Source organism: Acipenser ruthenus, chromosome 23, assembly GCF_902713425.1.
Source record: "Acipenser ruthenus chromosome 23, fAciRut3.2 maternal haplotype, whole genome shotgun sequence".
Taxonomy (NCBI): Eukaryota; Metazoa; Chordata; class Actinopteri; order Acipenseriformes; family Acipenseridae; genus Acipenser; species Acipenser ruthenus.
Window position 1 is genome coordinate 17397588 of NC_081211.1, and position 11712 is coordinate 17409299.

At 38.8% G+C, this 11712-nt stretch overlaps 7 non-coding genes across 7 annotated transcripts; 3 read left to right on the forward strand and 4 right to left on the reverse strand.

Moving 5' to 3' along the window:
- Positions 1–806: 806 nt before the first annotated feature.
- On the forward strand, positions 807–879 carry trnav-aac (transfer RNA valine (anticodon AAC)). Its single transcript has one exon. It is a non-coding gene; the product is annotated as a tRNA-Val (tRNA).
- A 3099-nt stretch (positions 880–3978) lies between these two features.
- trnam-cau (transfer RNA methionine (anticodon CAU)) lies at positions 3979–4051 on the forward strand. Its single transcript has one exon. It is a non-coding gene; the product is annotated as a tRNA-Met (tRNA).
- A 373-nt stretch (positions 4052–4424) lies between these two features.
- trnav-aac (transfer RNA valine (anticodon AAC)) lies at positions 4425–4497 on the forward strand. Its single transcript has one exon. It is a non-coding gene; the product is annotated as a tRNA-Val (tRNA).
- A 2934-nt stretch (positions 4498–7431) lies between these two features.
- Positions 7432–7504, reverse strand: trnav-aac (transfer RNA valine (anticodon AAC)). Its single transcript has one exon. It is a non-coding gene; the product is annotated as a tRNA-Val (tRNA).
- A 308-nt stretch (positions 7505–7812) lies between these two features.
- On the reverse strand, positions 7813–7885 carry trnam-cau (transfer RNA methionine (anticodon CAU)). The gene has a single exon. It is a non-coding gene; the product is annotated as a tRNA-Met (tRNA).
- Positions 7886–10203: 2318 nt separating this feature from the next.
- On the reverse strand, positions 10204–10276 carry trnav-cac (transfer RNA valine (anticodon CAC)). The gene has a single exon. It is a non-coding gene; the product is annotated as a tRNA-Val (tRNA).
- A 718-nt stretch (positions 10277–10994) lies between these two features.
- On the reverse strand, positions 10995–11066 carry trnad-guc (transfer RNA aspartic acid (anticodon GUC)). Its single transcript has one exon. It is a non-coding gene; the product is annotated as a tRNA-Asp (tRNA).
- Positions 11067–11712: the final 646 nt, after the last annotated feature.

The following is an 11712-nucleotide window of genomic DNA, read 5'->3' on the forward strand; positions in this document are numbered from 1 at the left end:
TTATAGATAGTTCTTTTTTTCCAGTCACTTTTAAAGCAGCACAGGTTTTATCATGTTGATTTTAATCTGTGTCTGTTTTAATCTTGTACAAAGCACAATTGTCTTGGTGTTTTTAAAGGTATTTTAAATGCTTTTAAAACAAAATGTATGTCTGTATACATTCCCGTAACTGCATTTACATTTCGAAGCCTGTTCAAGGAAGCCCCGTCAAAGTGCATTATGGGTATGCAAATGTGATTCACCCCTGCCGCGCCGTTTCCACCCAACAGTATTGCTCAACCCAAGGTATTCGTTCTCCAAGTTACCAAAATACGTTTTAGTATCAGATCGCTGTACCAGGTGGCACTGCCTACACAGCTCAAACAGACTCAGAGTGAATGCATTGGTGGTAACAAAAAGTTACAACAAACGCTGCTATCGCTATGATACATTTACCGTTGCATTTAAAAAAAAAAAAAAAAAACCTATGGGTTTTAAACGTTGAAAATGCAACAAATGGAGACCACTGAAAAAATAATAATACAAAAAAAAAATGTTTCCGCCCGGGGACCTTTCGCGTGTGAGGCGAACGTGATAACCACTACACTACGGAAACTTCATTGAAAACATCTCTCAAGTACTGAACACAGCAAGTGCTACAGGTCGCTGGTGATGCACGTGTTTAGTTCATTTTCTAAGTACAGCCGTATCATCACTTTAATAGTCTATACTTTTCAGTGGGAATATGTCTGTTTATCCCATTTAGTAGTAGTAGCGTTAATTTGCCGATAAAATATACTGGCTAAAAACAAAACAACAAAGAATACGTTTCCGTAGTGTAGTGGTTATCACGTTCGCCTAACACGCGAAAGGTCCCCGGTTCGAGACCGGGCGGAAACAGTTTTTTTAAATTTATTTTAAAATAACAACCCGTTACAAATACATTTTGTAACAATATACTTCTTATATCATATTACACGTATCGAAAACTGCACTATAGTGCATTATTTGTATGTATTTGAAGTTCATTGTATTTGATAAGCGGTTACAGCAGTTTGTGAAATGTTTCCGTAGTGTAGTGGTTATCACGTTCGCCTCACACGCGAAAGATCCCTGGTGTGGAAACACGTGTATATGATTTCCATTACACGAGAGTAGATGTTAAAACTTCATGCTGCTTTGAACTCGGCTCTCGCCAAGATAAGCACCAACTAAGACGTAGCTTTATAGTAAACTAATGTGTTACATATGTGTCTCCATCCATTTACGTTTCCTTCCATATGATGATGTAGATATCCTTCTGTGTGTGTTAATGGCTGAAGTGTAATGCTGGCTCCAGGGATCAGCTTATTTTGCCTCCCTGGCGCATCAGCACACACAACGGCTGCGATGCTGGCTCCGGGGATCAACCATAGTGCGGCCTCCCCAGCGCATCAGCATGACAACCGTCTGGATTGAGCTAAGTAGGGTACATCTCTGGGGTTTTCAAGTGGGCACCTTCCATCCTCAGTGTTTCGTCGACTAGCCCACGACACCTCAAGAGGGCTCGGCGGTGATTCTGGCGTCCCAGCATCACCCCCCTCCGTCCCCCACTCAACTCAGCCCAGCTTACTTACCTGTACATCAACGTTTCTTTCTTTCTATTGTGCTTGAGATCCCCAGCCAGAATCTTTCCGTCTCAACCACAGCCAGTTGCTGCTCCTCTCTGCTGCTTCAGATAAGTTCTTCACTGTGCGACGCAACTCTTGACCACTGAATCCGACGTCTCTGAGAAACCGGGTTGTAGAGTGTGCCACAAATCCTCGACAACCCACTTCCACTGGGTAAACCCGAACTCTCCATCCTCGCTGTTCTGCTTCAGTGGCTAGTTGAGCATACCGCAGTTTCTTACTCTCATACGCCTCATCTACAGCATCCTCCCATGGCACTGTTAACTCTACCAGGTGAACAAGGCGTGCTGATCCAGACCACAAGACAATATCTGGTTGAAGGTTAGTGGTGGCAATCTCAGGTGGAAAAATAAGCCGTTGACCAACATCTGCCAGCATTTTCCAGTCTCTAGCAGCTTCCAGTTGTCCTGGGCGAGGATTGGTTTTAACACCTTTTCTTGGTGGTTGCTCTCCTGGGCGGAGGAATGTTGTCTTTTGTGTGTAATGTTTTGATGGAACAGGTGACAACATATTGGTCATGTTACGCTTGTCTTCCAATGCTAAGGCCAAACATTGCAGCACCTGGTCATGGCGCCAAGTAAACCGTCCTTGGCTAAGAGCCACCTTACATCCTGTCAAAATGTGCCTTAATGTTGCAGGTGATGAACACAAAGGACATGAGGGATCCTCTCCTACCCAGAGGTTTAGGTTCTGTGGTGATGGGAGAACATCATATGTTGATCTGATGAGGAAACTGATCCTGCTCTGTTCCATTGACCATAGGTCTTGCCAGCCAATCTTGCGTTGTTCCACACTCTCCCATCTCATCCATTCTCCCTGCTTGCCTTGGGAAATGGCCTTTATACACCTCATCCTCTCCTCCTGCTTTTGCACCTCGTTGACTACCAGCTTCCTCCTTTGAGCTGGGGCTACCTTGTGCCATGTAGGAGGAGCTGAACTGAAACCAAGACCCCCTCTTCCATGCTGAACTTGCCTCATGATATCACCAATTCGAAGGGCAGTCTTTGCATCTTCCACAGCTTTCTTTGCCACCCACTTTCTTCCAGTTTTCAACACAGGTGCTGCCTCCCTTACGCATTTATCGCGTGACTCTACTAATGTAATTTCCAGTCTGACCTTGGCGCACTTAAACTCCTCGGTTAGAGCAGAGACTGGTAGCTGCAGTATTCCTTTACCATAAAGTCCCACTCTGCTGAGGCAGCGTGGAACTCCCAACCATTTCCTGATGTATGAACTGATTAAAGCTTAAAGCTTCCAGCCTCTCTCTCTCTCTCTCTCTCTCTCTCTCTCTCTCTCTCTCTCTCTCTCTCTCTCTCTCTCTCTCTCTCTCTCTCTCTCTCTCTCTCTCTCTCTCTCTCTCTCTCTCTCTCTCTCTCTCTCTCTCTCTCTCTCTCTCTCTCTCTCTCTCTCTCTCTCTTTATTGAATCAGTTATATTTATTAGAAGTGGCTGCATTTTTGTAACAGCATGGCAGACGGCAGCATTTATTTGAGTACTGTACATCCAGATTATCCTGTGTATCATTCATCGGGTCAAAATTTGATAAATTTCTTACTTGCACAACAGCCTCGTCCCTCCCAGCCACAAATCGGTGTTCAATTTTGGGAATATCTTGGTAGGTTTGACCAATCATAGCCCGTGTCGCTCCCAAGAATTGACCAGGAAAGAGCCAATCAGATTTCGCAGAACTACCAAGAATCAAGTGACGGAATTATCCAATCAGATCTCGTAGAACTACCAAGAATACTGAGCGTTTTCAACGACGAGAGATTATTGAATCTTGAAGTCTTTTGGTTTATTTCGAAATACAATCATCTGAAGGTAAGAATTTTATTACAGTATTATTTAATTGTCACTAGTACCCTACGTATAGTCACTAAGAATTAAAAAATGCCAATAATAATATATGTTCGTATTACAAATGTAAACTGTAGAAATGCGCGGATAGTAAACTCAATATTTTGTAATATTATCAAGAAAAATACACGATTGACATTTTTACAATAGGTGTCAGTTCTGTGTTAAAAAATGTAATATTTACATGAGCTAGAAACTTGTTTGAGGGACTGTTTTATCCAAAGCGCAATTATATTTAATACATGTGTCCGTTATAATGGTACTGTAATACTTGTATCTGGGGCAACAGAAAATGCACGTATCGCAAACTGCAATATACAGTACATTATCTGTATGTATTCAAAGTTCATTGTATTTGAAATTCATGGTTTCTGAAATTCATTAAATGTGTCCGTAGTGTGGTGGTGATCACGTCCCTTGTTCACTACAAACATCCCACGTTTCTCAGTTCGGGGCTCGGGAGTGTTTACATGGCCTCGTTAGCGCAGTAGGTAGCGCGTCAGTCTCATAATCTGAAGGTCGTGAGTTCGATCCTCACACGGGGCAGTGCTTTTATTATTGGTTAGGAGTTATTTAAAAATAAATACCAAAAACGTGAAATGCTGTCAAAACGTTGTTCATGGTCGTAAATAGTTAGATGCCCTTATTGTTTTAAAACTGGGTATCAACAAAGCATCTGGACAAATGTAGGACAGCAACAATTTGTATGTGACCACAGGAATGGACATTAACATATACGCGCTTACACTATAAAACGTATCGGGGCTATATTATATATTATGGGCTTGTTGTTTCATTTATGCAATAAGTTAAATACAAAAAATACTTTGCAGAACGAGTTAAATGTAATGTACTCCCTTCACTCATGCAAGATGCTAGTAAGATACTATATGAATAGGGGAGATGGCCTCTAGACCGTGTTTCCGTAGTGTAGTGGTTATCACGTTCGCCTAACACGCGAAAGGTCCCCGGTTCGAGACCGGGCGGAAACATTACTTTTTGTCATTTATTTTAAAATAACAACCCATTACAAATATATTTATTTTTTATACGTCTGATTATATTGCACGTATCGCAAATTGCAATATACAATTCTTATTGTGTAATTGTAGGTGATTGTGTTTGATAAGTGAGTCATGTATTTCATGAAATGTTTCAGTAGTGTAGTGGTTATCACGTTCTTCACACGTTAAAGGTCCCCGGTTCGAAACCGGGAGGAAACACGTGTATACATTTTTTATTTATTTGATCAGCTATATTTATTAGACGCGGCTGCATTTTTGTAACAGTATGGCGGATAGTTGCATTTATTTGAGTACTGTACATCCAGCATGCTTTTAGGAAAGGGAGATCGTGTCTAACTAACCTACTTGACTTTTTTGACGATGCAACATTGAAAATGGATAACTGCAAAGCATACGACATGGTTTATTTAGATTTCCAGAAAGCTTTTGACAAAGTCCCGCACAAAAGATGAATTCTCAAACTGAACGCAGTAGGGATTCAAGGAAATGCATGCACATGGATTAGGGAGTGGGTAACAGGTAGAAAACAGAAAGTACTGATTAGAGGAGAAACCTCAAAATGGAGTGAGGTAACCAGTGCTGTACCACAGGGATCAGTATTAGGTCCTCTGCTATTATTAATCTACATTAATGATTTAGATTCTGGTATAGTAAGCAAACTCGTTAAATTTGCAAACGACACAGAAATAGGAGGAGTAGCAAACACTGTTGAAGCAGCAAAGGTCATTCAAAATGATCTAGACAGCATTCAGAATTGGGCAGACACATGGCAAATGAAATTTAATATATTTATTTATAATGTGCATTATAAATATCATATGGGAGATAGTGAAATTGAAGAAGGGAACTATGAAAAAGACCAAGGAGTTTATGTTGACTCAGAAATGTCTTCATTTAGACAAAGTGGGGAAGCTATAAAAAAGGCTAACAAGATGCTCGGATATATTGTGAGAAGTGTTGAATTTAAATCAAGGGAAGTAATGTTAAAACTCTACAATGCATTAGTAAGACCTCACCTAGAATATTGTGTTCCGTTAGCAGATATTGCTGCTCAAGAAAGAGTGCAAAGAAAAGCAACCAGAATTATCCCGGGTTTAAAAGGCATGTTGTATGCAGACAGGCTAAAATAATTGAATCTATTCAGTCTTGAACAAAGAAGACTACGCGGCGATCTGATTCAAACATTCAAAATCCTAAAAGGTATAGACAATGTCAACCCAGGGGACTTCTTTGACCTGAAAAAAGAAACAAGGACCAGGGGTCACAAATGGAGATTAGATAAAGGGGCATTCAGAACAGAAAATAGAGGCACTTTTTTACACAGAGAATTGTGAGGGTCTGGAACCAACTCCCCAGTAATGTTGTTGAAGCTGACACCCTGGGATCCTTCAAGAAGCTGCTTGATGAGATTCTGGGATCAATAAGCTACTAACAACCAAACGAGCAAGATGGGCTGAATGGCCTCCTCTCGTTTGTAAACTTTCTTATGTTCTTATGTTCTTATGTTCTTATACAGATTATCCTGTGTATCATTCATCGGGTCAAAATTTGATACATCATAGCCCGTGTCGCTACCAAGAATTGATCAGGAAAGAGCCAATCAGATTTCGCAGAACTACCAAGAATCAAGTGACGGAATTATCCAATCAGATCTCGTAGAACTACCAAGAATACTGAGCATTTTCAACGACAAGAGATTATTGAATCTTGAAGTCTTTTGGTTTATTTCGAAATACACTCATCTGAAGGTAAGAATTTTATTACAGTATTATTTTAATTGTCACTAGTACTGTACGTGTAGTCACCAAGAATTTTAAAAAAATCCAATAATAATATATGTTCGTATTACAAATGTCAGCTGTAGAAATGCGCGGATAGTAAACTCTAGATTTTGTAATATTATCAATAAAAATACACGATTGACATTTTTACAATAGGTGTCAGTTCTAAGTGTTAAAAATTGTAATATTTACAAGAGCAAGAAACTTGATGGAGGGACTGTTTTATCCAAAGCGCAATTATATTTAATACATTTGTCCGTTACAATGGTACTGTAATACTTGTATCCGGAACAACACAAATTGTACCATGGTAAAATAAATAGTACCATATAGTACCGTGGTATAGTGTTGCATTATACTGTAGATACCATGATACGAAGGTCCCCTGTTCACTACAAACATCATAAACTGCAGGTTTATGATGTATATAACTCATAAACTGCAGGTTTTTAGGTGCTGGATCCTAGAATGCATCTAAAAGGACACTTTACAGAGCCTCTATTTTTCTATCATTTATTTTTAATTATATATCCATGAACGTTATATTACTGTATTTAACTTTAATTTAGTTTTCATTGAAGAATGATCTTGTTTTGAAAGCAATACTTAAATAATGTGAACATGGGTACTCCATGCTTTTTTTTTTTTTTTTCTTTCTTTTTTTTTTTTTGGTTTCTTGTTGTTTTGTGTAGAAACCTTTTATTTTGCCATTGTGACTATTTTGTGTTTAGGCTGTTTGTTTCATTGCATTCCATGTGATAAAAAAAAAGAACAAATACTTTTAATTTGTATAACATTTTTTTTGTTTTGTGTACAACAGGCATGCGATGGCACAGGACCAATACCTTCCCAGCTGTTAAACCTTCCATCCTTGCATCCTTCCCATCTTCCTGCTGTGTATGGGGGACCTTTGGCGTATGAGGCGAACGTGATAACCACTACACTACGGAAACATTTCATGAACTGCTGCAACCGCTTATCAAATACAATGAACTTCAAATACATACAAATAATGCACTATAATGCAGTTATGCGATATATGCAATATGATCTAAGAAGTATAAAAAATATATATATATTTGTAACGGATTGTTATTTTTAATAAATTAAAAAAAAAATATGTTTCCACCCAGTCTCGAACCGGGGACCTTTCACGTGTTAGGCGAACGTGAAAACCACTACACTACGGAAACACATCTTGTTACACGCTCCACTATTCATACAGTAGCTTACTAACATATATATTTTTATTTAACACCATAAATAAAACAAGCCCTTAATATATAATATAGCCCTGATACGTTTTATAGTGTAAGCGCGTATATGTTAATGAGCAGTTCTACATTTGTCCAGATGCTTTGTTGATACCCAGTTTTAAAATAACAAGGACATCTAACTATTTACGACCATGAAGAACGTTTTGACAGTTTTTAAGGCAACCCCAGCCTTAAACAAGTTTGGTATTTATTTTTAAATAACTCCTACCCAAGAATAAAACTGCTGCCCCGTGTGAGGATCGAACTCACGACCTTCAGATTATGAGACTGACGCGCTACCTACTGCGCTAACGAGGCCTTGAAAATGCTTTCCATTCCAGGATTGAGGAATGTGGGATCTATGCAATGCTAAAGGTTTAAAAGCAGGGATCTTGCTCAGACCCGAAGATCCTGTGATTTTTTATTCAGAAAAAACACCTTTGCTGGCATTGGTGTGCTCTTCCTCTGGAGTAGCAGCTGGTCTTCATTGCAATGGTTTTCTGCAAGCAATCAGAACATTGGCTAGTTCCACCTTGAAGTCTAGATATTCCATAACCTCTCTCTTTCTGTCCCCTAAGGAATAGCGATCTTGTCAGTATTGTAAGCATGCATTTGCTGCTGACAAATCCAGCATGTGAACGATCACCTTAGCTGTCCATTTCTTGATCCTGGTTTTTGCCCTGTAGTAGGATATGCAGCTGTCAAATCATGTCAGCTCCTCCCGTTTTTGAATTGTAATCTCTGGACGATTGACCTCGATTTATTTGTCATAAATTCTAAAATGATTCAGCTGTCAGGCCTACATTGTAAATGAATGAAAAGCATCAGAAAGAGGTTGTACATAAACCCCAAAGTTTAACCCTTTCAGTCCAAAATTTATTTTCAATCATAAAAAAAAATATTTTAACTCTTTTTTCCTAGTCTTATTGCAACTAGAAATGAGACTCAAACTAAATTTAGATTTTAGCACAAATCTTTTATTGTTTTTTTTGTTGTCCACTCCAATGGACATCTTAGAACATTTCCTGAAATTAAAACATCATAAAAAATACACAAAATAATGAGATTAGAAAAACAAAGATACTATCATAGGCCCTCGGTCTAGAATTTTTACTTGCGGTGAGCAGCCTTGAAACAATTTCTATGTGGCACAAAACACAGGTGCACTTTGCACTTTGTAATTGTATGTAAAAATAATGTGATATCTTGTAACAATTGTAAGTCACCCTGGATAAGGGCGTCTGCTAAGAAATAAATAATAATATCGCAGGAGACATGATGTAATAACAAGAGTAGTAATAACAGTTATAATAACAAGGTTATGGCAATGTGGGCAGCAGTGCGGAGTAGCGGTTAGGGCTGTGGACTCTTGACCGGAGGGTTGTGGGTTCAGCAGGGACACTGCTGCTGTATCCTTGAGCAAGGTACTTTACCTAGATTGCTCCAGTAAAAACCCAACTGTATACATGGGTAATTGTATGTAAAAATAATGTGATATCTTGTAACAATTGTAAGTCGTCCTGGATAAGGGCGACTGCTAAGAAATAAATAATAATAATATTAATAATACAATACCTAACCCCTCTGATGTGCCTACTGTTCCCCCCTCATTAAACGGCAATAAATGATACATTAAATGTTCATTCCGATCACCCAGTTGCAAGCACCGATCAGAATGTAATTCTTGACATTGATGTTGCTGTATAGTGTCCCAGTATGCAGCCCCCACCCCGTCTAATTCTGCCACAAACAAATCCCTGTTGTTCTGGGTTGACTCAGTGGCCCTCTGTAAATCCATGAGAAGCACATTTTCTATGTGGACAGTGCTTAAAGTCATTAGTGGATCATGTTGCAGTGGAAATATCACACTTGATGCTTGATGTTAGAAATGGATTTAATAAAGTAATTGTGTTGCTATTTTATTCTAATACAGTTGAAGTTCATGGAACAGAATTCAAGTTATAATTTGTTCCATTGTTTTATCTCTAACGCTACTAACACATCTAATAATACGCAGTTATAACCATTTTGTTTTTCTAATCACTTCACACTGTTAAAGCACCAATGTGGTGGTGCTGTGTCGGGGTCTTGCTGGTAGACATCGGCCCATATGAGTGTAACACTCGACCCAGTGTCCTCCAGCGCAGTGCAGGAGACCCCCTCTTTGCTGACCAGGACGCGACGGAAGTCCAGCACCGAGTCCTGCCTACAGTACCATCGCCATGGCCAAGGAACATGATAGTAACTGGAAGGTAAGGATTCTGTGAAGATTTATAATTTGAGAGCCTAGTTATTCCTGTGCTAAAAAAAAAAAAAAAAAAAAAATCAGGGCCTGCCTTATGATTGCTATAATTGATATTAGTCCGGTTGAACACATTTTCTAGTAAAATCATAAATACTGTTTCAGGTGGCACTGCCTACGCAGCACAAACTTAGAAATCAGTCAGATTCGACTTAGAGTGAACGCATTGGTCGTAACAAGAAGTTACAACAAGCGCTGCTATCGCTATGATACATTTACGCTTGCATTTAAAAAAATAAATAAATACATAATTAACCCACGGGTTTTAACCGTTCACAAATAAAATGCAACAAATGGAGACCACTGAAAAATAATAATACAGAAAAAAAAAAGCTGTTTCCGCCCGGTTTCGAACCGGGGACCTTTCGCGTGTGAGGCGAACGTGATAACCACTACACTACGGAAACTTCATGGAAGACAGCGCTCAAGCACTGAGCACAGCAAGTGCTACAGGTCGCTGGTGATGCACGTGTTCATTTTCTAAGTACATGCGTAATTTCACTAATAGTCTATACTTTTCAATGGGAAGAATATGTTTGTTTATCCCATTTAGTTGTAATAGCGTTAATTTGCCGTTCAACTTTCAAATAGTTGAGTTTTAGATAAAACATACTGACTAAAAACATAACGACGCAGAATACGTAGTATAGTGATTATCACGTCCGCATAACATACATACTCCCGACTTTTAAGAATGTGTTTGTTAACATTTATGTATTTAGCTTTTTCTATTTACAGAGCTGCCCCTTTCGTCATAGTCACGCCCCCTTAGTGACTCTCCACGGCCTCTCTTAAGTTTCTATTTTTTTTTTTTTTTTTTTACAAAACACTTTTTTTCAGTGAGGACAAGAGTATTCTTGCACAAACTGTTTTAGCAATACAAATAGTCTATAAAAATGATATTCTGAAATGTACAAAAGCACAGGTAAAATAATATAATATATAGTCAACACAACGAATAATACTGTAAATATGGTACGGCGGGTAAGGATTACGTATATAGGTATAGATATAAAAAAATAAGCAAATATACATCATATCTGGTAAATAATTGTCAACTACATTTTGTGCGGAAAATATTTAAGGAGAGTTTTAAAAAAATAAAATAAAAAAATAAAACAACTTCTCCCCGTCGGGGAATTGAACCCCGGTCTCCCGCGTGACAGGCGGGGATACTGACCACTATACTAACGAGGAATGCGTAAACAGTAATCATTCTGTACTCACAGGAAGACCGCCCTAAACGATTTCCCATTCATTCTTTAAGGTAGTGCTAAACCACTACGGATGTAATACTGCTGCCGCCACAACATGATTTTGGCGCTGTTGTGCAGGTCTGTGCTAAACTTAATGTATTGAGTTGTGCAGATCTACCAAGAGATGGCACTAAAGAGCATGAAGCGTTTCGTCTGCTTCGGCTCAGTGAATTTTGCGAACCAAATGATTCAGAGACTTCACTTCCCTTCCCACCATCACTAATTGCACGAATGGTTGAGTGATTGGATGAAAGTGGGGTACAACCGGTTCTACTATACATACACAACTAAGACACCCACTTTCTTAGTGTGATCAAGAAGACTGCAGTCTGTAACCAATGTTACTTTGAATAGCAAGCCTATTTATCATACCAACACTACACACTGCAATTCTATTATTTTACAACACAAGGAAACCCCGCCAAAGCAGGGCATCAAAAAATTAGTTGCAACTCATAAATGTTCCTCTCCACGGAAATCTTTATTGAGATTTTACATTTTTTTACATTTACACCCATTCGTTTTTTCATTCATTTTACATTTCTTTTAAAGATGACATTCATGCATACAGACAGACATACATTTTG